Source organism: Euprymna scolopes, chromosome 9, assembly GCF_053919585.1.
Source record: "Euprymna scolopes isolate OS-2025 chromosome 9, ASM5391958v1, whole genome shotgun sequence".
Classification (NCBI taxonomy): Eukaryota; Metazoa; Mollusca; class Cephalopoda; order Sepiida; family Sepiolidae; genus Euprymna; species Euprymna scolopes.
This window is the reverse complement of record NC_136490.1, coordinates 110,237,120-110,260,575: the sequence shown is the minus strand read 5'-3', so window position 1 is coordinate 110,260,575 and position 23,456 is coordinate 110,237,120. Positions and strand designations below refer to the sequence as shown.

Genomic DNA, 23,456 nt, shown 5'->3' with positions numbered 1-23,456 from the left:
TATACTAATAAAAATATGTCGGTTAAGGTTTAATCATTGAAACAACGCTGGGATTTTCCGGTGATTGCCGGTCGAACCCTAACCATAATTGACGAAACATCCTGACGAGCCAAGGTCAAATTCTGGAAGAGTACCATAATTTGATTTTTTTTTATTTGAGGGGTTTATAAGCGAGTGTAAACTAACAAATCAAACCGAAATTTTAAAAATACAATATTTAACGGTGTTTAAGCGATGCTAATTTTCTAATACACAGTTTTAGTAAATCGAATTATTGCACACATGCTTTGACTATTTTTAATATCTTCAGCAGATTACTATTAATTTACACTACTTTACCACCTTCTGCATTTTTAATTCCAGATCTTCAGTATTTAAGGGTTTGTAGAGGACGCTACGGTTCTAATACAACGTAATTTGATATAAAACTTGGTGTCAATGCAACTTCTTAATGTTATTTTTGAAAGTAAAAATATTTTTTTAAGTTTGGGTATATATTCCAAAAGTGATTTCACTCTAAATAATATACGAAACTGAAATAGGAACCTTATTACTCACTGAACAAATATACGTCAAATGCCATTTGAATTCTTTAATTTCCTGAATAGTAGAAACATGATCCACAATGTTTGCTTTGTTGCTAATATCGATTTTAGAAGAATAATTAACAGGAAAACGAGCACACTTGATTTATTTTAATTACATTTTAATCACATAATTACATTTATAATAATTACGTTATTAAATGTTACCCTTTAAAACTGTGTGAAACATTTCTAATACACAGATATTGTTCATATCATGAATGTAAACACACTTCTTATAAACATTATAAAAAACAGTTTTCTGATATTCTGATATTTATTTATTATTTGTGAAAATTTTCCGTATTAGTTCATACTTTCGTCTAAGCAAATGTTTTGAAGTTTAATTTTTTATCAATGTCAGGTGACTGATGAATTACTGGCTGTGATATTTCCTCATATAAAAAAAAAGTTGCAACATAGTTAGAAAGTAAATTAATCCACCACATTTATTTAATAAAAATTAAGTATGACGTTATGATCAAAAAGAGATGTATAAACACACGCACGTTTACGATGGAAATACTATACCAAAATGCCGAAGCAATCGGTCCAGTGGTTGTGTTGATTATCAGTAAGTAACAAACACACATTTACATTTCTTTATTTATATAGATATACATGCGTGCGTCAATAAAAAAGAAAAACAATTATATAGAGAAAAGACAGAAAATGTAAAGGAGGGAGAATTGTCTGTGTTTATCTGTGCAAATACTATGCTCTATTTGTGTATATGTAACGATATGTATGTGTTTAAATAGGAATTGGTGCATTGGTTTCCATTTTCTGTGCGTATTTTATTATCAGTTCTAATAATTTATGAACGATAGTAGATCAAGTTTTTGGCCTTTTGAATAAGTAAAAATGAAAGCAAAGTTCGTTTTCGCATATAAAGTGAAGTCACTTTACATTAATATTTTACAAGCGCATTCATTCATAATTCTTAGACGCTTCAATACCCCTTCAAATAAAACCTTTCAAAAGACGATTATTTTCTATTTACGATAGTCTAACCTTGTGATTTACATACAGAAAGGGATGAATGACAATAACTCTTCCAACGTTACAATCATTCCGTTCATTTCACGTCGCATGACGAGAACCTTGAAGCAAAACTGGGATGAACAAACAAAATGGCACCCAAGGTTTACATGTTGTTGTTGTTATTATTATTATTATTAATATTATTATTATTATTATTATTATTATTATTATTATTATTATTATTATTATTATTATTATACATCTTCTACTTCTTTTTGCTCTTGTTGGTGGTGACCAGGCTTACACCTCCACCCATGAAAGATCAAACGAACATTTTTACGACTGGCGCCTTTCTCACCCAGCCTAAGTTATTCGTCAAGTTTTATGTAGCTTGAAAAAGCGCACATCTGAAATCATAAACACATGACAAGAGAATACAATTTCACTTATATCTATACATACATATGGTTATATATTTACATACATACATATATATATATACATATATATAATCTAATATACAATACACATATATATGTATGTATGTATGTATATATATATATATATATATATATATATATATATATATATATATATATATATATATATATATAATATGTATATTTGCATGACACATTTTCTTTCGGGAAGCACCACTTACCAAGGCCCTAAGGCTAATCGAGAATATGGAGTAAATAATATAAGGTAGTAAAGTAATAACACACACAAACACCCCCCACATACACACACACACACACACATATATATATATATATATATATATATATATCGATATATACACAGATGCATGCCATATATATTGCAACAATATAATGTAAAAACAAGACAAAACTATATAGCCCGCGAGTGATTTCTTTGTTATACTTTTGAATAAGTATATGAAGCAATTTTTCTAACGACAGACACGTATCGCTGTCTGTATAAGATTTTATTTTATTTTTTATATTCTTGGCGTTATATTTTTTTAGGGTTTCACATATGTTATTTTTGTTTGTTATTTTATCGATATGAAGTAAACGAATCTAAACAGATATATAATTAAAGTACAAAAAGTGTTAACTAAATGGGCTGGTTAAAAAGAGAGTTATGTATAAAGAAAAAGGTCCAATATACCATCTACAATTTGAGTGGTGCATGTTGAGCTCTAAAGAAATTGTTGGGATCAATTAAGGCATTATATTAATGCAACATTGTTTGCAAGAAGTTGATCCAAAATGAAATTACTCAACAAAAGTGACCTTATACCAACAGACAAGTTGTTGAGCTTATCAGTGAGGAAATCTAAAAGCATCCCTAGTGTCCCTACTTGAGGTACAATAAATCAAATCGTTTAAAGTTCAATCTACGAATACATAATGCATATTTGTAGAATCAAGTGTACACGAGTTACTACCTCTGTGCTGTAAAATCAGGAAATTAACTACTTTGCCCATTAAAACCCCCGCCTAATTTAAAACATTAAACTGAAACAGCCAACTGACAAACGATACCTTAACAGTTTTTTATTCGCTATATTTTAAACCGGTATTAAGACACAAGTATGATTTTTTAAGTAAAAATTAATTAAACATAAAATGTGTATTTCAAGGCTTAAGGCCTAGGATGAAGCCCTGGAATTTTTCCAGGTTAAAATATTACGTTCCCAAATGTATACCTACAAAGTGCGTACAAAAAGTAATGCCCCTGACCCACTTCCCGATGTCCAATGATTTATATCTCTACCGGTTTTGTGGCAAATTTCAGCTTTAAACTAACTGTAATTTTTGTTTTACAGGTGGGTGAACTGAGTCAGGTGTGAAATGGAACCTGTTGAATATCGAGTAGTGATCCGGTTTTTGTATTTGAAAGGACACACACCACATGAGACTTTTAATGAAATGAAAGAAACTGATGGTATCATGTCCTATCATATGACCTTGTAAAACGCTGGTATCGTGAATTCAAACATGGCCGGAAGTCTGTGGAAACAGCTCCCAGACCTGGTCGCTCAGTTTCTGCCATTGATGAGGCATCTGCTATTTTAGAGGATCGTCGCATTACTATTCCCCAAATACTCCAAGATGTCCAGATTAGTACAGGGTATGTGGAAACTATCATTCGTGACCATTTGCAGATGCATAAGGTGTCTGCAAGATAGATTGCCAGGTTGTTCACACTTTTCCAGAAGTGAGAACGCGTCGAGTGCTCGAGGATGAATTTGGAGATGTGCGAAGAAGATGAGTCAATTTTTTTAAAAAATTGGTTACACAGGATAGTACCTGCGTCTATCTCTATGATCCGGAGACCAAAGCCCAGTCAATGCAGTGGAAGCACTTTGACTCACCACCTCCAAAGAAGGAAAGGGTGCAGCCCTCCGCTGGCAAGGTCATGCTCACAGTCTCCTGGGACCAGGACGAAGTAGTGATAACAGATTTCCTGGCAAAGGGTAACACAATTACAGGAGCCGATTATGTTTCACTGTTGAGTAAATTAAGGAAATCTATCAAAATCAACAGACGGGACAAGATCAGCAAAGTTACCCTCCTTCTGCAGGACAATGCTCCGGTCCATAACTCGCATGCTGCCAGATCAGAAGCACGGACATGTGGTTATGAAATCCTCCCCCATCTTCCCTACTCTCCTGACCTTGCACTCTCTGACTTTCATCTCTTCCCAGCCTTGAAGTTGTTTTTGAAAGGAAAGCGTTTCTTAAATGATGCATCCTTGATTTCTGAAGTCACGTCGTGGTTGGAGGACCCACTTGGGGTGTTCTACGAAACACGGTCTCCAGAACTGCACCAAACGATGGGAGAAATGCATAATTGTGGGTGGTTCCTATGTAAAGAAAGACTAATAACTGTGCCAAGTTTCGTTAATCAACTCCAATGGGAACTCGGTCAGGGACATTACTTATTGAACTCCTCGTATATGATATTTTTGTTGGAGGATTTTAAGCAAATATAATGGTCGGAAAAGATTCTGTGTTCCCAAATTTTGGTCGTTTTTATTTTGACCACCTGAGGACGAAAACTGAATTTAATCAAAATCCGAGAATGTTACATTTCCTTCCTTGTGTGGTTGTAACTTAATGCTAAATTTCAGAAACAATTTAATGATAATTGAGAATTTTATGAGGAAACGAACGAACAGGCAAGGATGAATTCGAAGGTCAAAATACGACAATATCGGTGGAGTAATGAATTGTTTTCTGAAAGGTAATTCTAATCGTGAAGTTGTTCTCCAACAAACAAACAAAATATCACTAGAATACCTTATTGAAATAAGACCATCATTTTGTGATATACCTTGCTATTTATTGTTGTGTTATAATGGAGAATTTCCAAGATATATTAGCTTTCCCTTGCATCAAATGTTACTGTCAAAGATAACCTACCACGTATTTGTGTCAAATGGAAATATCGCCATTTATTTAACTGTCCACAAGTCTATGTGCCATATGTCATATATATCAATATCGGTTCCTAGGAAAATATTATAGAATAAAAATTTCAGAAAACACACACAGACACACACACATACACACACATACACACACATATATATATATATATATTTATGTATGTATGTATATATATAATATATCTATATATAATTAAATATACTACATATTTTATATTACGATATCTTTCTATAGGAGCATATACAGGAAGTGTATGTTCCCTTTAATAGCAGAAGTTTTCATAGCGTGAGGGGGGGTTATACATTGTAAGCGCACGTATACTACACTGACTTCCAAAAGTGCAATACTGGTCGTATTGCCTCATGACAAATTTTTCCAAGTCCACAAAATAAAAGCTATTGTCCGAGAGGATTATATCATGACAGCATAATACATAGAATACCACACAGAAAACTGAGGAGATCCAGTGAATTATGGTGTCATAAAGTAAAGTATTGCCGCAAATATAGTATGTAATACATGGGATGTATTTCCCTTAAAAAGTAAAACTTCCTTCAGACATAGTGCTATGGCTACAGAACTGATCCTTCACTAGCTCGAAGAATTTCATCTATTGTCTCATGGTGCAAGAGTCTAAACAGTTTCTATATTCTTTTTTATCAAAAATGTCGGTTATACCTATTTTTTGAGCAAGAGCATATGTTTGTACGAATAATGCTATTATTTTTATAATTTTCTTCACGTTGACCTCTTACATTAAGTCCATAAATCGAGGAATGAGTTTGGGAAAGACAGGTGACATATTTATGCAGTTATCAGTTAAAAGTTTGTAGGTACAAATACTGTTGTATTCAGATGAATTAGGAGCGAAGAGATATATTTGCTAAAACACACCTTTCATTGATTAATTAGGTAAACAAATTTACAAATATCTTAGAAATTATTGAAAAGAATAGATAGAATCACATGATTAACAAAAATATAAGAAACTATTAAAAAGATATGGTTGAATCATATGATTGACAAATATATAAGAAAAGATTGAAAAGAATAGATCGAATCATATGATTTACAAATATATAAGAAAATATTAAAAAAGAATGATAGAATCATATGATTGACAAATACATAAGATTGAATAGAATAGATAGAATCATATGATTGACAAGTATATAAGAAAAGATAAACAAGAGTAGATTATAATACTTTGCATATAACGGAAAATATATGCATATACTACAACTATATTAAATCATGCTTATTCATTAGCATCTGGTTGCAATAAAAAACATGCAACGATGATAATATCAGTGCATTATAAGTACGTTACTTAAAATATTATGTCTTATCGTATAATGCGACGAATAGCTGTAACTGTATATTTCGTAATACAAAAAATAATATATGTATGTGTGTATATATATATATGTATATATATATATGCATATATTAATAGATAGATAGAAAAAAGATAAAAGTATGTTATATTGTTGATTACGCTATAAAGATGATAATGTTTTAATTAGCTGAATTCATTTGAGAAAATGAACAAACAATCACTTTACAGTGTTTTAAGAAAACATAATAAAAAAAATTAACAATGCATGGTATTCCTTGAATCAAGAAGTGCCTTTGCTCATATTATGTAGAACTCTTGTAATATGTTATTACAGTGAATAATTTATATATATATATATATATATATATATATATATATATATATATATATATATATATGCATTTAATTCTAGAAAGTTCGTCAAAGAACATTTATCCATTTTTGTTATTATTATTCACCTCATGTCTTTCAATAGAAAACATAGCTTTTTCTCTTTCAGTTTCTTAGGAATGCCACTTTTATTTAAGGGAACTACACTCTGAACTATGGTTCCTGTTAACCGAACCTTTACTTGCATTCACTATTTAATAATGCCGGTTTTCAATATGCATATCTCGAAAAATTATTTCCAACAGTTTCTTCTTTCTTTATTCATACATTACTTAGATAAATTAAGTTATTAGTCTGGTTAATCTAATATATTAATCTAACATGTCTGTTTAAATGTATGTAGGTAGGCATGTTTGCATGTCTCGTTAAAACTTGCGACAGAAGCGACAATATTTGAAAGAAGTTTTCTTTGGAAACCCAATCTTCCAGACGACAAATATAGAACAATTGGCTAAAAACATTAATTCCGTTACCCTCAACTGAGCACTTTTCTACAAAGACGGGTCGCTTTTTTTTTCGCCCATATTTTCGAAATTCATAGCATTTTTTCGATTTTTCAGCCTTTATTTAAACTTACGTCACTTTCGGTTTAGGCATTTTTCTTTCTAAACATCTTTTGCCTCACTTGCGGCACGATATCGAGCCTGCCTGCATACTACCATCTTTTTATTTTTATTTTTTTGCTCAACACACATTTTAACATCCGGGCAATGCCAGGCTACGCCGGGCACTCAGGATACTGATTTCTAAATACTATTATGACATGTGCCATTTAGAAGTTTCAGATCTATTCCCAGATTACTTTGTTATAGTTTTATAGTTCTAATTATCTCTATGGATTCATTACGTTTATATGGAATTGCAATAGATATTCCTTTTCCAGTAGCCTATATTAAAAAAAAGCACTGCAGGTTTGGGGAAAATATTTGCTTTTGCCTGTCTGTCTTCTATCTATAACCTACGATGATTCATGACTAAGATCATGAGTACTTACTTGTACTTGAAACGACATTCACCCTGGAGGAGTTGAGTCGGTTTCATGAAGAGTCACATCTCGTACCACTGCGGCCCAAGCCCGGCGATCGGAGGCAAGATCCCGAGTGAGCAATGGCCAGTCACGTCTCCAACGAGACAGACCATAGATGAGCGGGCCCGAAATAAGCTCAGCGTCGGCTTTGATAGTCCCGAGCCACGTTCTTAGCTGGCCACCGACACGTTTTTTCCAGCTGGGTAGAGGACGTGGGGAGATAGCCTCGTGGATAAAGACCCCCGCATCACAGCGAGAGGCATGGCCGAACCATCGAAGGCGTCGGGCCCGCAGTAGGTCAGTAATTGCCTGGAGATTGCAGCGACGCCGGACTTCTTTGTTGGCGACGAATGATCATGAGTATATCCTGACTATTCAATAATTATACTACCCTCCTGTTATATCCTTATATCAGGTAGCTGCACGCCTGCTCTGTGGTGTCAATAAACAAATTAATAATCCTGAATTACAGTTCGTGACATGTTTTTACGTAAAAAAGAGTGTAGTTTCGAGAATGCAAAGCAGTGTTTGTGTTTGTAATGAGTCGATCTTTTCGAGTACAAATAACTAATGAATTCGCAATCTACTAGGATTTATTCAAACACATCGCTAAGAACTTCGTATTAAACTCTACTATGTGGGATCAGGAAAGCCTGCAACACGTATTTTCTGATAGGACTGAATATACTATGCGTTATATTTACATATTTATCCAGGTGTTTCCAAACTCATCAAAAGCCTTTTTTCATAATAACTGGACGAATACAGCATTTCAATTATGGATATTTAAAAAAAAAAATTGACTGGAACTACTTTCCATACAAACCAAGTGTTCATGCGCTGCTTTGAGAAGAGAATACCTAAATCACTGGAAAAATCTTTACATTCTGCCCAATATTTATAAGGACTGGAAATCAATTATGTGCTTTTTAGTACAGACTTATCAATCTTCTGTGTGTCATGAGTAAGTTAACTTAGTTACGTAAATACGTGATGAATAGAGAAATCGTCAATCACTCCAGCAAAAATAACCTATTCAGCGACATGCAAAATAGTTTCCGTTCTTAAAGTTTAATAGCTAGGGTGATGACCGTAATATAACACACTATCAATAAATCAGTTGACATTGTGGGTTGTTTCTAGATCAATAGCTGTTGACATATCTGAGACATTTAAAGATTAGTTTATAGGTCACAAATTTTCAAATCAGGGAATAAAAGAAATTATCATTTCAAATATCAAATATTTATCTGTTAAAATCAAATCTTTTATCATTTGATAGTTTTTAGTCTACTGAACAGTTCAAAAAAAGCAATTCATATAATTGGGTTTTAGATCATTGAGGGGTTGCTGATTGGCGAAAAAGTCGTCGACGGCTAGGTCATAAAACTGTGTGTATTCTTTCTGTAGACGGTAATGGATTACTCCCAAACTAATAAAATATGTAAAACGATAACCTTATCATATACAAGTCTAAAAGAAGAGATAGACTCAGATATGGTTAATGCCCGATATAAACTGTAGACCGGAATGAATTACTTAACTTGTTAAAGGATCTGATAGACCTGATTATATACATAACTGCAAGGTAAGCTGTTTATTCCAAACAAAAAAAAATCTGCTGGGCGCTAATTCATTGCGAGCTACTGTTACTATTCTGGTCGGGGGAATTTTGCAAAACATTACCTTTCTGAATACATGAATATTTTCAAGATGATTTTCTCTCGATATGATTGACTATAAAATATTCCTTTAAAAATTACAAAACATGCTAACATAATGTATTTCTTTTTTAACAAATACACACATAGTATTATGAATTATTGAACTAATAATTTAAATTAATCTTGTTGATTTAATTTAGAAATTTACCAATCATTGTAAATAATATTGTAATTTTCCTAGCATTATATTTATAAAAATAAAATAAAACGATCTGTAATTATCAATATAATGTTAACATAAGAAACTAACAGGCCGCCCGGCGTTGCCCATATATACAGTAGGCTTAAATATTATTTAACTCATGCAGATTACGTATTTATCATTATAGTGACACTTTTCTATCAATTATTATATTTGCCCTAATTTATATTAGCGTGATACAAAAAAGAAAAATATATATGGTCTTCCACATACAGTACTGTATCACTGAATCCAATAGTTCATCAGAGCTTCTAAGCAGGCAACTACCTCAAGCCAATATCATAACCAGACCGCCTAAACGAGAGTCAGGGCTTCTCAACACTACGCTAATAGTCTGCTACTGTGCGGGTAATGAAATAACGATATTTTGATATCGTTGAAACGCCTAAGTTCGATTTGTTTACACAAACAGCATCGCTTAATACAAAAATGACAATTTGTATATCACTTCCCAATATGCTTAACCCAAGATAGGGAGCATTATAGTCATCCAAATACATTTCTGTTTCGCTCTATCACAGCTCATCGTGCTGCTAGACAGGAAACTATCCCAATCCAGGATCGAAACCCGACCGCCCAAACGAAAGTCAAGCTTCTTACCACTACACTATTCGGTTGGGACCTTTCTTGCTTGCATCTTGTCTTCCAAAATCCGACGATTTCATCATTAAAAAATTCTGACGTGGTAATTTTCATATATATTTCTATAGATTATTAAAAGTGATATTGTATGTGTGTGTGTGTGTGTGTGTGTGTGTGTGTGTGTGTGTGTCTGTATGTGTGTGTACCTTTCACTATTAAATTAATCCGTCAAATTTCAGTCTACAGACTTAAGAATTGGCATAAGGAGTATTTAATTACCCTTTCGGAAATTTTTAATGATGAAATTGTTGGATGGTTGTAGGCAAGATACAAGCAATAAAAGTCCGCAGAGTTTTATAATTATATAGATTCACTTACTTTATTCATTTTTTAAATAATTATGCATCTAATATATGTACCAAAGTCAGCAGCTTTCTTCCCTATTTAAACGGACAATATCGTCTCTGTGGTTAATTAATATTAATCCGATCCATCTAAGTTAAAGAATTCGGCTTTATTAATTTTAAATGTAATTGCTTAATCAAATTGTATCATTCGGTAGAGCAAATCAGAGGTCTTGTAAATAAATACATTTAAAAGATGTAGCGTACTGTTAACTATTAAAGAATACTAGCGGTGTACACGGCGTTGTCCGGGTGTGTAGACGTGATGTAGTAAGGTGGTAAAAAGTAGTAGACGCTGGAGGAAAACGAAACAACACTAAGCAGCCCGGATGGAGAGAGGTGTTAAGAAAATTATAGTAAGCAGGCAGGTTCAAACCCGTAACCCGAAGGGGGTAACGAAGGTGTAAAAATGTCAAACGTCTTATCTAATATGTCCATCGCGAAACCGGAAGTCGTGAGTGTTGGAATCAGGGGAAATCAATCGAAAGGAGAAGATGACTTGCGAAAATATAGACGAAAAAAACCAATCGTTCCTTATTTAAAACTGCCAAGTTCAGAGTGAAGGAATGAATGTTTTTGGTCAGTTTTTTTTCATTTGAAGAGACCGATATTAAAAACTATGTCGATTTTGTTATGTTCCAATGAGTCTTTTGAAGGGGTTGCGAGAGATACACACAGACACACATTTTGCCATTCATATAATAGATTATTTAAATAGTGGTCAAATCACTTTCGGTCACCTAAATTAGTTTCAACATTACTTAAAAAAAACTTACTATTCTTAAACTATATTTTAGTAAAAAAATTAAAAACAATTCAATAAAAGCAAGACAAACCCCATTATATTATTATACCACAACTCTTCAAAGTGAAACACGCTTATCACAATATTCTTATGTAGATCTATATTTGAAAAAAAAAATGTTAAACTTTGTGGCATATTTCTATTCCATGGAGGTCAGGCACGAACTCAGACCCCGCAATTTCTTCACCACATTTCTTCAAACTGAAACAAAATTATGAAAGTTTACTTACGCGAACATATATCAAAAGTGTTTTTTAAAGATTGTGACAGATGTAATTCCATAGCGGTCAAACGTGTCCGCAGACCCGCAATTTGATATTACCATCCTGTTCAAGCTGAAACATGCATATCAATGTAATCTTATGGGCATCTATTCTAAAAAAAAAATAATAAAACCTGTAAAAGGTTTTGTTTTTGTTTTTTATTCTGTTCTTTCATATACAGACCCCACAAATAACATATACATTTTCCTCTATGATACTTTTTCTATCCTTGTATGTGGTCAATTTTGTATAATAGTAAACCATATTGGAACTTATTTGTGTACAGACACACATATATTCAGCTTTATTATATAGATTTAAAGTACAGGCACGTTTCGTGTATACTACACACTCGTCTTATTTAATTAATATTTAAATAACAATCACTAATATATTTTACGAAAAAATAAGTATTTTTCTTTATAGTTTTGACTATGTTTTTCATTGCTACTCGTGAAAGAAATGCTTTCTATTGTAAATCTATTGAATTGCTTGTGTCCTATGATGTTTACAATTTCAAGTCATACAGTAAATTGTGTTTTTTCCAGCCCGTAATGGGAGGCATTAAAACACTATAAATATCTGCGCAGAGTACCTATTTATATAGATGATATTTTATACATATAAACATAAAACTAACAGGTTAAACGAAATAGTTAACCAGATTTAAACTTTACTAGGTTCTATAATTACGTTCCTAATATATGCACGATAAGGGGATCGAGTAAGAATATACTATCTTCTCCGAAAATGGTAATGAGGCTAATAATTTGGTGGTGTTCTCCTAGTACTGCACATATATGGGGTAATACCTTAGCAACTAGAAAAACAGCCATCTTAAAAATGGGCTAGAATATTATTATTACATGACCGATAGTTTTATGACAGCAAGGATTGTGCATTTTTTTTTACAATTGCATTAGTAACATATCTTCGCGATAATCTTGTATTTTAAAACCCCACCTCAAACACCATTAAAAATGATTATTAATTATCAAATAATGATTTATATTTTAGAAGGGAAATGGTCTGAATCTATTGCTATATTTGTATTAGTGTATATAACTTAGATATATTAAACTCTATACCAGAAAGGGCATAATGCTTTGGGGAATAACTGAATTGTATTTAAATAAGGGAAAACTACAGCAAAAGATAAGGCATTAGAAAAACAAAAGAAAAATACATTAGCTGTAAAAAATGACGAACAAATACCTACTTCAAATTTCATCCAAGTACAGACAATGCTTGAAGTAGTGGCTTGAACAAACAAAACATATACTACACTAACCACATCACAAGAGTGTATGTACGGCATGATATTAATATATAACCCATACTTTATGAAAAACAACGTTTATATTAATCATTGAAAAAATGTGTATATAAAAATTTAAAAAACAAAAACGAAGTGGCTACAATCAAATTTTTGAGTCAATCGATAATATCCGTTCAATAGTAGTCATATACACGCTGTGCTTTTTCCCATACAATAAAAGAACCTATATTTAAACAAGTATCGACAACGGATAAATACGTTGTAATTTATCCGTGAAGTCATACAGCTCACTTGAACCCCGGTCATATTCTTTAGTTTCGTTGGTCTTTGATCTCGAACACGCAAATAAAAAGCAACCAAATATACAAATCACTCGATGTGACCTCGTCTATAAAAGCAGATATTTTATTGGTCTTTAACGAGGTTATACTTGCCGCTACAAGGTCAATTGATATTTTGTATGAATATTATAATTATACTTCTGTTATGATTACTCTTTCATTGAGACTTGATTTGTTTTATACTTCTATCGACGTATCCACAATTATTGATTAATATATTACAAATAATATCAATTATATACGGTGCTATAATTGATCCCAATTTCAAAAGCAACATCAATGACATTTATAATGTTGTCAATAAATATTACACTGTAGGAGCTTTCAGACCGACAATTACAGTTAGATGTTAACGAGCAAAAATTGGTGTGCCCTGGTGTCTGAGTGAGCACGAATATGTCTAAAGTTCATTTTCAGCTATACTGGCTGATCATTTTATATCAAGTTGTTTGCTTTAGAACCTGCTATTGTATTTAAACAAAACAATAAGGCTCATTCACTTTAACTGAATTTGTTTGATGATATTCTACCCAAGTTTCTAGTAGTATCCGTGTTTTTCCTGCTGAAGTGCCCAGGTGTCTGTTCCTCGTCAGTATTTCAATATTACTTAAGCTTTGACGTGCCATCTAATTCTGATTATTTGGTGATATATTATTTAATGTGTAATATCATAGTAATATTAATAATGCTAGTAGTAGTCGTAAAAGTAGTTGTGGTAGCAATAAGCTCGCTTTTATCGCATATTTTTGTCAGTTTATACCATATACATCATCTTCATACCGGTTTTCGTTAGATCACTGAAGTAAGGCAAAGTTGAGTCTCGTCTGGACAATTTCTTTAATCTTGGTTACTCCTTTTTTATAAGGTGATAACCACTTATCAAGGCCCAGATTCAACTCGAGTATAAGGGCTGAAGAGTGTATAGTGATCAAAAGGACAATGTCATAGTAATCGTTAGATGTCTAAATTTGGTAAATTGGATTACTTAAACGGAAAGGCTCATAAAAACTTGTTTACATTGGACTTGAAAACGGTCATATTGTAGTGAGCTGGACAGCATGTAAACGGAAAAGAGTTCCAGACGTGTGCAGTTCTAACAAAGAAGCTTTGTTCATGGAATCTACGTTTAGGTGTAGGCAAAAAATAGGGAAATCATTGATAGTGTCTTCGGCCAGATCATTGTTTCTCGTGAATGTTAGGCAAGGGGCATAGATTGGAGTTCAGACGAGCACTGGCCATGAAAATGAGGATAAAACAAAGACAGGTTCGCAATGTCCCTTTTGTGTGAAAGAGGTTGCAGAGAAAATGGCATCCCCCACTAGGTTACGAAATCTATTCTGAACTCTGTCAAGGCAGCATAAGATCTTCCTTGCAGCTCGTTTTTTTAGGTGTGACATAAATACTCCATTCTTCTGCGTACCTGGCTCTTATATAAGTAAAGCATTCCAGCAGCATGTAGATATCTACGGAATCGATATAATGATGCCACCATTGGCAACGGATTTGACGTACATTTTAGAACAGAAGTAAAAGGTCAAACCCAGAGTTTTGTCAAAAAATGGAGCCTTCCCAGGAGGAGAGCCATTCAACTGATGAAGTAATACTTGGCAAACTTGTTTCATACAACAGAACAGATACTACACTACCGCTACTAAAATGTAAGATCTATTCACTGAATGGATAGCATTAATACACTGCAATTAATAAAAAAAACTGGTAAGTAATTCCTGGAGAGATGGTCTGTGTAATTAAATCATACCCTGTATTATATTCTCTTTATTCATCATGAAAAATAATACAATAGTTAATATAGTGCATTGTATAAATTCAGCTTCCAACATGCATATACCAAATCTTAATTATGAGTTATTTTATGAACATCTATATAATAGATACGCTAAGCTAATGTTCTATTCGTGAATATTTTATTAACACCCGTCTCCTATTACTTAAAAAGATATGATCGCCGAATCTTCAAGATATCATGGAAATAAGTATTGTTTAAAGTGTTCTTCCCTGAAACTTAAAATGTAAACTGAAATATAATATTGAGCATCAGCAAGAATCAGCTTTTTATGTATGTTCTGTACAAAGATGATACAATAATATCTTGGAATCCTAGTGCACATCAGATATTAATAAAGGGTAAATGTGTTGAAGGCACAACCCTTAACAGAAATATTCTAAAACTAGCTTATGCAGGACACCTTTCAGTTCGAATCAAATAACGTGTGATAGTTGATAGCGCCCGCCATTCAAAGAAATAGATCTGTGCCAAAAGCCCAATGAAGAGGCTCCAAAATAGATCGTTTTAGCCAGATACATGCTGAAACTGGAATACAGAATGGTAGAAACGGTGGAATTACCACGTGTGCAATTAATAATTTATAATCTCATACTAGGCACTTCTGCATGATTAGAATAAATGCTAGTGTCCTGGGACCCTGCGTAAAATCAAGTTGTTCCATATGTCCAGGGTTCTCTAACTTTTATCCATATCCTATTTCGATGGTTTCTATCATTGCTATTCAATACATAATCTTAATCTGCCCTTGCGTTTAATTTGTTTTCTACAGGATTTTCAAAGAGATTTTTGTGTTGTACTTAGATTTAAACTGAGACGTCTTGCGATGCACGAGGTAGTCAGACTGTACCTTCATTTCGATTTTAATAAGATCCACAGCGTCGTGTTAGGGCTACTTTTTCCTTATTTTTTCAATCAAGAGGCCATTGAGCATTTGGTTTGCAAATCTCCGGCCATGTCCGAGCATGACGAGAAGACTTCAAGAGAATATTGATAATAGCATATGTTGGTTAGTGAAGTATATGATTTTTCCTGGCAGTTTGATCACTCGATTTGATCCCGAAAATGTTGGGATGGTAAGTTGGTTCAAATGGGTCACAAAACCAACCCACTACTTAAATATTATTGCTATCAGATTTTCTACATATTGTATAATCCTTATAGTTATAAGAAAAGTTTTTGGTATATTTAGTATTTGCCAGCTTTATCTTCGGCCTGAAACTGCTTGGATTGTCAAATATATGAATTAACAAGTTGCGTATGTTGTTTTCGTGATAATTATTAAATCGGTTTTACTTCCTTAGATAAGTAAGTGTGATACTTATTATACTAATTATTAAGTCAGTGTGATACTTATTATACTAATTATTGTTTAAGTCATTACCATTTCCCTGTATACTCAAAGTGAAGACGATTGAATAGTACCAATTTGATGATTTTCTCTTGTAATTACATGTGTCTTTTTAATTTTATTTTAATAGTGTAATACCTTCATTTGTGTATTTTATGATTACCGTTTAATATGCTTACCAAAAGACTCGACATTTAGCGCTTTCTTGAAATTTTTATATCTTTGGTTTCATAAAGTGTTCACAAATCTGATTAAGCCATTTGTAGTGGCTTTTTCTCATGCTCCCAAGCTTTTCAATTACAATAGGATTCAGCCTGACTGCCACAGAGTTAGAGGTGTTGATATATTATTATTATTATTATTATTATTATTATTATTATTATTATTGTTGTTGTTGTTGTTGTTGTTGTTGTTGTTATCATCATCATCATCATCATCATCATCATCATCATCATCATCATCTTGAAGTTGTCGCACATTGTTTAATCCAAGAATTCTTTTGGAGAAAAAAAAAACATTTTGTGATACTGGAGTCTAAGTGACAGAAAGTAACCGCATATTTCCAATATTCACCACTTCTTTCGATAAAATTTGCAAATAAATGTTGCTGTGCATCATGGATTCCTCAATTGTAGCGACTATTGGTCTTCACTGGAATTTGTGTTGCAATAAACTTCACTAATAAACGCACACATCCAGTAGAGTGATTTATTATTATTGGCTCACATGGAGCTTTCACACAAGTCAACAAACGATCTGATTGGACACCTGTGGTGTTCTCTGGAAGCTGAGTGACAACAAGTATCCCCAGACGTCCAGCTCTCTCCACCTCCTTCGATAGCATTTGCAAATGAATTTTCATCATCGCAACATCCACTTACCATTGATTTCTCGCTGAGAGTGGCCATTGGTTCATACTGGAATTTGTAGTGGCACTCAGCCTCCCCAAGGTCCCAGTTCTCTTTACGTTTCCACCCGAGGTCTGGCTATCGCTCTCTCCTCGGTTTTTCAGTCCTTCTTGACCCTTCTCAGCTCTTTGGTATCACTTTTTTTTTGGGGGGAACGGTGATGAAACAATGAGAGCGATGCATGATGGGAGTGTAGAACTTGTAGATATGCAGCTTCGGTGTTCTTCATTCCCTGTAACGCTTATTCCTTATATTGTCTTCTTGTATTATTATCCGCATTCAAAAGTTTTCCTTAATATTTCATTCGTTCAAATGATCGTTAGTCGTTGTACTTTTGGAGTTATTCCTCTGATTCCAAATTCTGACATTCTTTTTTGAATTTTTTTCGGAATATTATTATTATTATTATTATTATTATTTTTATTATTATTATTATTATTATTATTATTATTATTATTATTATTATTATCATTGTCGTGATTCTAGTCAATGCGGCCGTTATTCTCAGTGGTGTTACAATGATGGCGGCTAGTCTGTTCATTTGGTATGTAAATAGTCTATTACGCATTCTACATTTAATTATTCTTTCAACTGAATTTCTCTTCACAAACCACCTGCTGCTATTGATTAATCGCATAAAATTTACAAAGCTTTCCTTTCAAGTTGGCATGACCACTTTGGCATGACCACTTTGTAATTATATTATCATTATTTACACGGATATACAATATTCGATATTGCCGTTTTGCAATGGCCGTTCCATCTGATCAGGCAATTACCAAGCAGTCTCCACGGGACTTACAAATAATGATGCACGATGATGTGCTTTTTTCTGATGTATGTAAAACCAAGTCTGGCCCAGGTTATGATGCTTTCTTAAACATATTTAAATGTAAAATAATTAATTTCCACCTGCTTTAGTTTGTCGTGATTTGTGACATTTTTCCTTCAAGATACGTTTTTTTTTATGTGTTCACTAATTTATGTTAATTATTTTCGGTTATTGTTATTTAGGTATTTGGCAGTATTTACTAGTTTATTATTATTTCCTCGCTAACAATTGCCACACACAATTTTTGCTAATACATTTTAAGATAATGAAAGTGTTTACTTCCTGAAATTTTAGTGACCACAAACTCCTTCCCCAATATTTTTCGTTTCATTTGATAACAGTGTGTTTTACCATTGATTTTTCTCTCCTTAACTTCGTTGGCTTACTCTCTCAATTTGATTGAAACTAAGGATTTTCATGATTCCAAACCTTTCATCGTTTTTCCGGTTCGAGTATGATAATGCATGTCCTCAATGATATTTTTTGACACTTCATAAAAAGATTTTGCGGTAGCAATCTATGTCATTTCCGGAGACGAAAGTCTATGCGTTTTACTTTGGATATTACATCTGCCTCATTTAGTCAGGACATTACGCTTAAAAATAGCAAATACTGTTTTCAAAAACGAATATAATAAAACAAAAATTGACAAATTCGAGGAATCTGGCTTCAAAATAGAAAAAAGGGGTAACCCTCGACAACAACTAGTGGGTTACTTCCCTTTGATTTAGCTTAGTTTCCGGTATCATTATACCAATATATCATCATTATGAGAATCGTTTAAAAAGGGCAGTTGTAGTAATTTCGACGTGCAGCGGTTTTTCAACAACAAAAAAAAGCCATTGGACATGTTCTTATAAAAAACGAATATGCGAAAGAAACAGAGCAAGACAAAAGAAGTACATTATCTGTCAAACAGTTCTGGACTGAATGAGTAAATTTAAAATTCTTGCTTAGAATATGGTTTATATTATTTGTATTGAACTATATAGAAAAACGTCTGTTCAAACAGTCATTGAAGGGTTTTGAACTTAAATAGATTCCTTATTTTTTGATAACATCTTTCTGTAGTTTTAACACAATGTGCCCAATACATGGGGACATTTTTAAAAATGCAAAGTTTAACAATTTGTATTTATGAAACATAATTTATTTTAAATGTTGTCCATTTTCAACTTTGCTTATTTGTGTTTTTTCCAAAACATTCTCATCCCCTATTGTAGAATCTCTGGATTGCGATTAAACTCCCTAAATTCGTACCTGATATTTTCTTCAATTCTTCTAGTGTTTGGGGTTTATTAGCATACACTCTTACTTTAAGATATCTGCGCAAGAAATTAACGAGACTAGTAAAGTCTGGGGAACGGGTTTACTATTTGGCATTGTCATGGCTAGAGATAATATTGTCGCCAAAGCATTGTGTGAGAAGCTCCATGGTGTGCCTCAACATATAATTCTAAACTATTTTAAATGTGTGGGCGCAGGAATCTGTAATCATAATCCGGCATCTGTGTGTGTGTGTCTCTCTGTATCTCTCTCTTTCACTGTCTCTCTCTCTCTCTCTCTCTCTCTCGTTACAATGACAACATTTTCTTCTGGATCTTCAAATAACTAAGGTCCAATAATCTTCTCCTCCGTTACTGAACAAAATACAAAGAATGTTATGGGATGCATCTGGTTTTGGTGGGTTGCTCCTGGGTGTTAGAGCTTCACAATCTGCAATCTTCTTTGTTAAGGAACCTACGCATGATGTAAATAGGCTTCATCTGACATAATCAAGTCTTGCAGAACATTTGGGTCATTTTGGACAAGTTCTTGCATTTGAGCTGCATATTGGACACTTGTTTAAAATCTTCAGGTTTCAAGTGTTGAACATGTTGCACTTTACAAGAAAAGAGTTTATAACTGTGCAGAATATTGTGTAGTGAGCTTTGACATATCCCAAGTTCTGTAGAACGTCGTCGAATCGATGTTTCATGATGCTGCTCAACGCTCTCTCGTACTACGTCCTTACACTAATTTGTGATAACGGTTCAAGTTTTACCAGATCGAAGCAGTACAAATCCTTTTGTTTTTTGTCTTTTTTTTTTACATGGGACCACCACTTATCAAGGATACTCGGGGATAAGGGTTATTTTGTGTACAATAATCAATGGGATAATATCGTAGTAATAGTTAGAATTGGAGATTTGCTAAAGCGTCTTACTTAAGGGGGCGATTAATTAGGAATTTGTTTATGTTGGACTTGAAGATGTCCAAGCTGCAATCGGGTTGGAAACAAGCAAACGGAAGAGAATTTCACAGGCGTGCACTTCTCAGAAAAAAAAGCTATGTCCATGGAATGCACGTTTTGATTTAGGCACAGATAAAGAGTGGGGGAAATTACTGACAGTGGTTTTAGCTAGACGGGTGTTTATCATGAAGGATTGACGAGGGGGACCAGAGATTAGAGCTCGGACGAGCACTTGCCAGGATAATAACGATAAAACAAAGACAGGCTCGCAACGCCTCTTCTGTGGGAGAGAGGGATTGCAGGGAAGAGAAGAGAGCATCCCCCACTAAGGCAGGAAGTCTATTTTGTACTTTGTCAAGGCACGATAGGCTTTTTTCTAAAGATGCAGCCCAGATGTGGCAGCAGTACTCCATCTTTGGACTACTTGGCTTTTATAGAGATAGAGAATTGCATCAGTAGTGAGATATCTTCTGGAGCGGTAGAAGTATCCTACCATTTTCCCAGCGGCCCGGGCAACAGACTTTATATACGTGTTCCAATTCAGATCAGGAGTAAAGGTCAAAACCCAGGAGCTTGTCAAAACATGAATCCTCCCAAGACGAGAGCTATACATTTCAATTGATGCTAGATGAGGAACAGAGCGTTGATGATGTAAAGTTAGGGGCTTGGTTTTAGATGCATTAAAAGTGGTTTTCAAATTGGCGCATAATGTTTGGAATTGCGTTGTGAGTTTGGCTATCTATTACATTAAAATGTACTCCATAACCTCCTCAAGTCAAAACAATGGACCCTTATTTTGGAAAAAAAAAAATCTCAACTTGAGCGTGTTATCCAATGCATTACTTATTCATAATTAATTTCCAAAATATTCTCTGTCAATATCTGATATAATGAAAAACTAATCATTTATAGTAAAATGAATTTTTAATGTTTCAGTCACTTTTTGGAAAATCTGTATATTACATTCTAAATAGAAATAAGTACATATAAAAATATGTAACACGGTTCATGGATATATATATATATATATATATATATATATATATATATATATATATGTATATATATATGTATATATATATATATAAAGTAATTTATAAAATATATATGGCGATTAAGAAAATAGAAATAATCATAAACAAATATGTGCTAAGTATTTTGTGTTATTCCCGTTATAGAAAAAAATAGCTTTTTTGTCGATATCCAGAAAAATATCAGCATTATATGAACATTTTTGTCAATTTAATATATTTCTCATTTCGTGGAATTTCTTAGGGTCCAACTAATTATGAATAAAAGGATTATAATAACTATTAATTCTATTATAATTATTTTATTAATATTTTCGTTTTTTTATTATTAATATTGTTGTTATTTTTTATTATTTATTATCAATATTGTTGTTATTTTTTATTATTTATATTGTCATTTTTATTATTGATATTGTTATTTTAAAACTATTCATTATCACGAAAATTATTATTAATATCATTAATACATATGTTTCACATATCTAAACTACTAAGATATAGTACATTATATATAAACAAAACATATATTTACACATCGCCGGTTTTAGACACATATTTGCATTGATCTTATATTTTTAAATGCTTATTTTATAAACGTACGTTGGAAACAAATAATATTGCACATTATTCGGAATAAACATATAGTTTGTAAACTTTGTATATTTTTATAATATTTGCATTCTAATAAATAACCAACTTTTCTGTAACCTACATATATATCCATATAACTATCTATTTATCCATCTGCCACCCTCTCTCTCTACCTCTCTCTCTCTATATATATATACATATATATATATATATATATATATATATATATATATATATATATATATATATATATACATATATATTCGGTGAGCGACTCGTATTACTTGTTAGTACATGGATATATCAAAATATAAAAGTTCACACACTATACACACACACGCACACACATACACACACACATATATATATATATATATATATATATATATATATATAGATATATATATATAACCTTCTTTATTTTCTAAATAAATATTGGATCACTACAAATCTATGTATACACATATTGTTTACTGATTGCTATTTTGTAAATATATTTTAGTGGTATGTATTATTGCCAAATATTGAGCTACAGTTTTCCAATTTAAAAATAGTGTTAGTGATTTGTTGTTTCTATTATCATGATTTAATCTCTCTCTCTCTCTCGAGATATATATATATATATATATATATATATATATAATGGGGGTGTATGTTTGTGTGCATGTGTGTGTGTTCGTTGAGATCTTTGTGTGTACAAATGTTCATATTATGCTTTAATTTGCCGGAATTGTTTACGTCTATTAAAATGGAAACTATTCAGTATATCTTTTTTTTTATTTTTCAGAATAAACCGTCTAATGCTGGTATTTAAAATTACCGGTATGGAAGCGAACACAATTACCAATGAAGTTTTTGAATAAAAATATTCTTAAAACTATAGCATCTTTTGTTATATTTTTTTCAAATATTGCTTTTTTATAAATAATTAAACATATGCCTGCAATTGTTTTTATTCTTTTGAACAAAACTTTAATATATGAATATTAGTTCGTTATATTCTGCTATATATACCGGAATCTGGGCTTAGTCTCGATAATTCTTAGATATCTGAAAATGCTTGGTTAAAACAATAATTTTAGGAAAGTTATGAAATTGCATATTCTATTAATTTTATGATATAATATTACGACAACATTTTAAAAATTTGTTCCAGAAAATATAATATCAAACAACTAGTCTTCATTTAAGATAACTAGACAGTTACTGGTCAGCGTAAAATTCTCATTGTTGCTGGTTTCAAATAATGCAGAAAAAAGCGATGCTAGTATAGATAAATATCTACTTGAATTAATGCAGATGTTGTGCATGTATCATACAATTGGTATTACTGGTTTCTCCAAAATAAGATTCACTTTTTA

At 32.5% G+C, this 23,456-nt stretch overlaps 1 long non-coding RNA gene across 1 annotated transcript in view; it reads left to right on the top strand.

Annotated features, from left to right (window-relative positions):
• The window catches only part of LOC145285006 (uncharacterized), a 133,999-nt gene extending 111,024 nt beyond the window's left edge, over window positions 1-22,975 (top strand). The window contains exon 2 of the long non-coding RNA XR_013868928.1: window positions 22,883-22,975. This is a non-coding gene — a long non-coding RNA (uncharacterized LOC145285006). The remainder of the gene's footprint in view (window positions 1-22,882) is intronic.
• The last annotated feature ends 481 nt before the right edge of the window (window positions 22,976-23,456 follow it).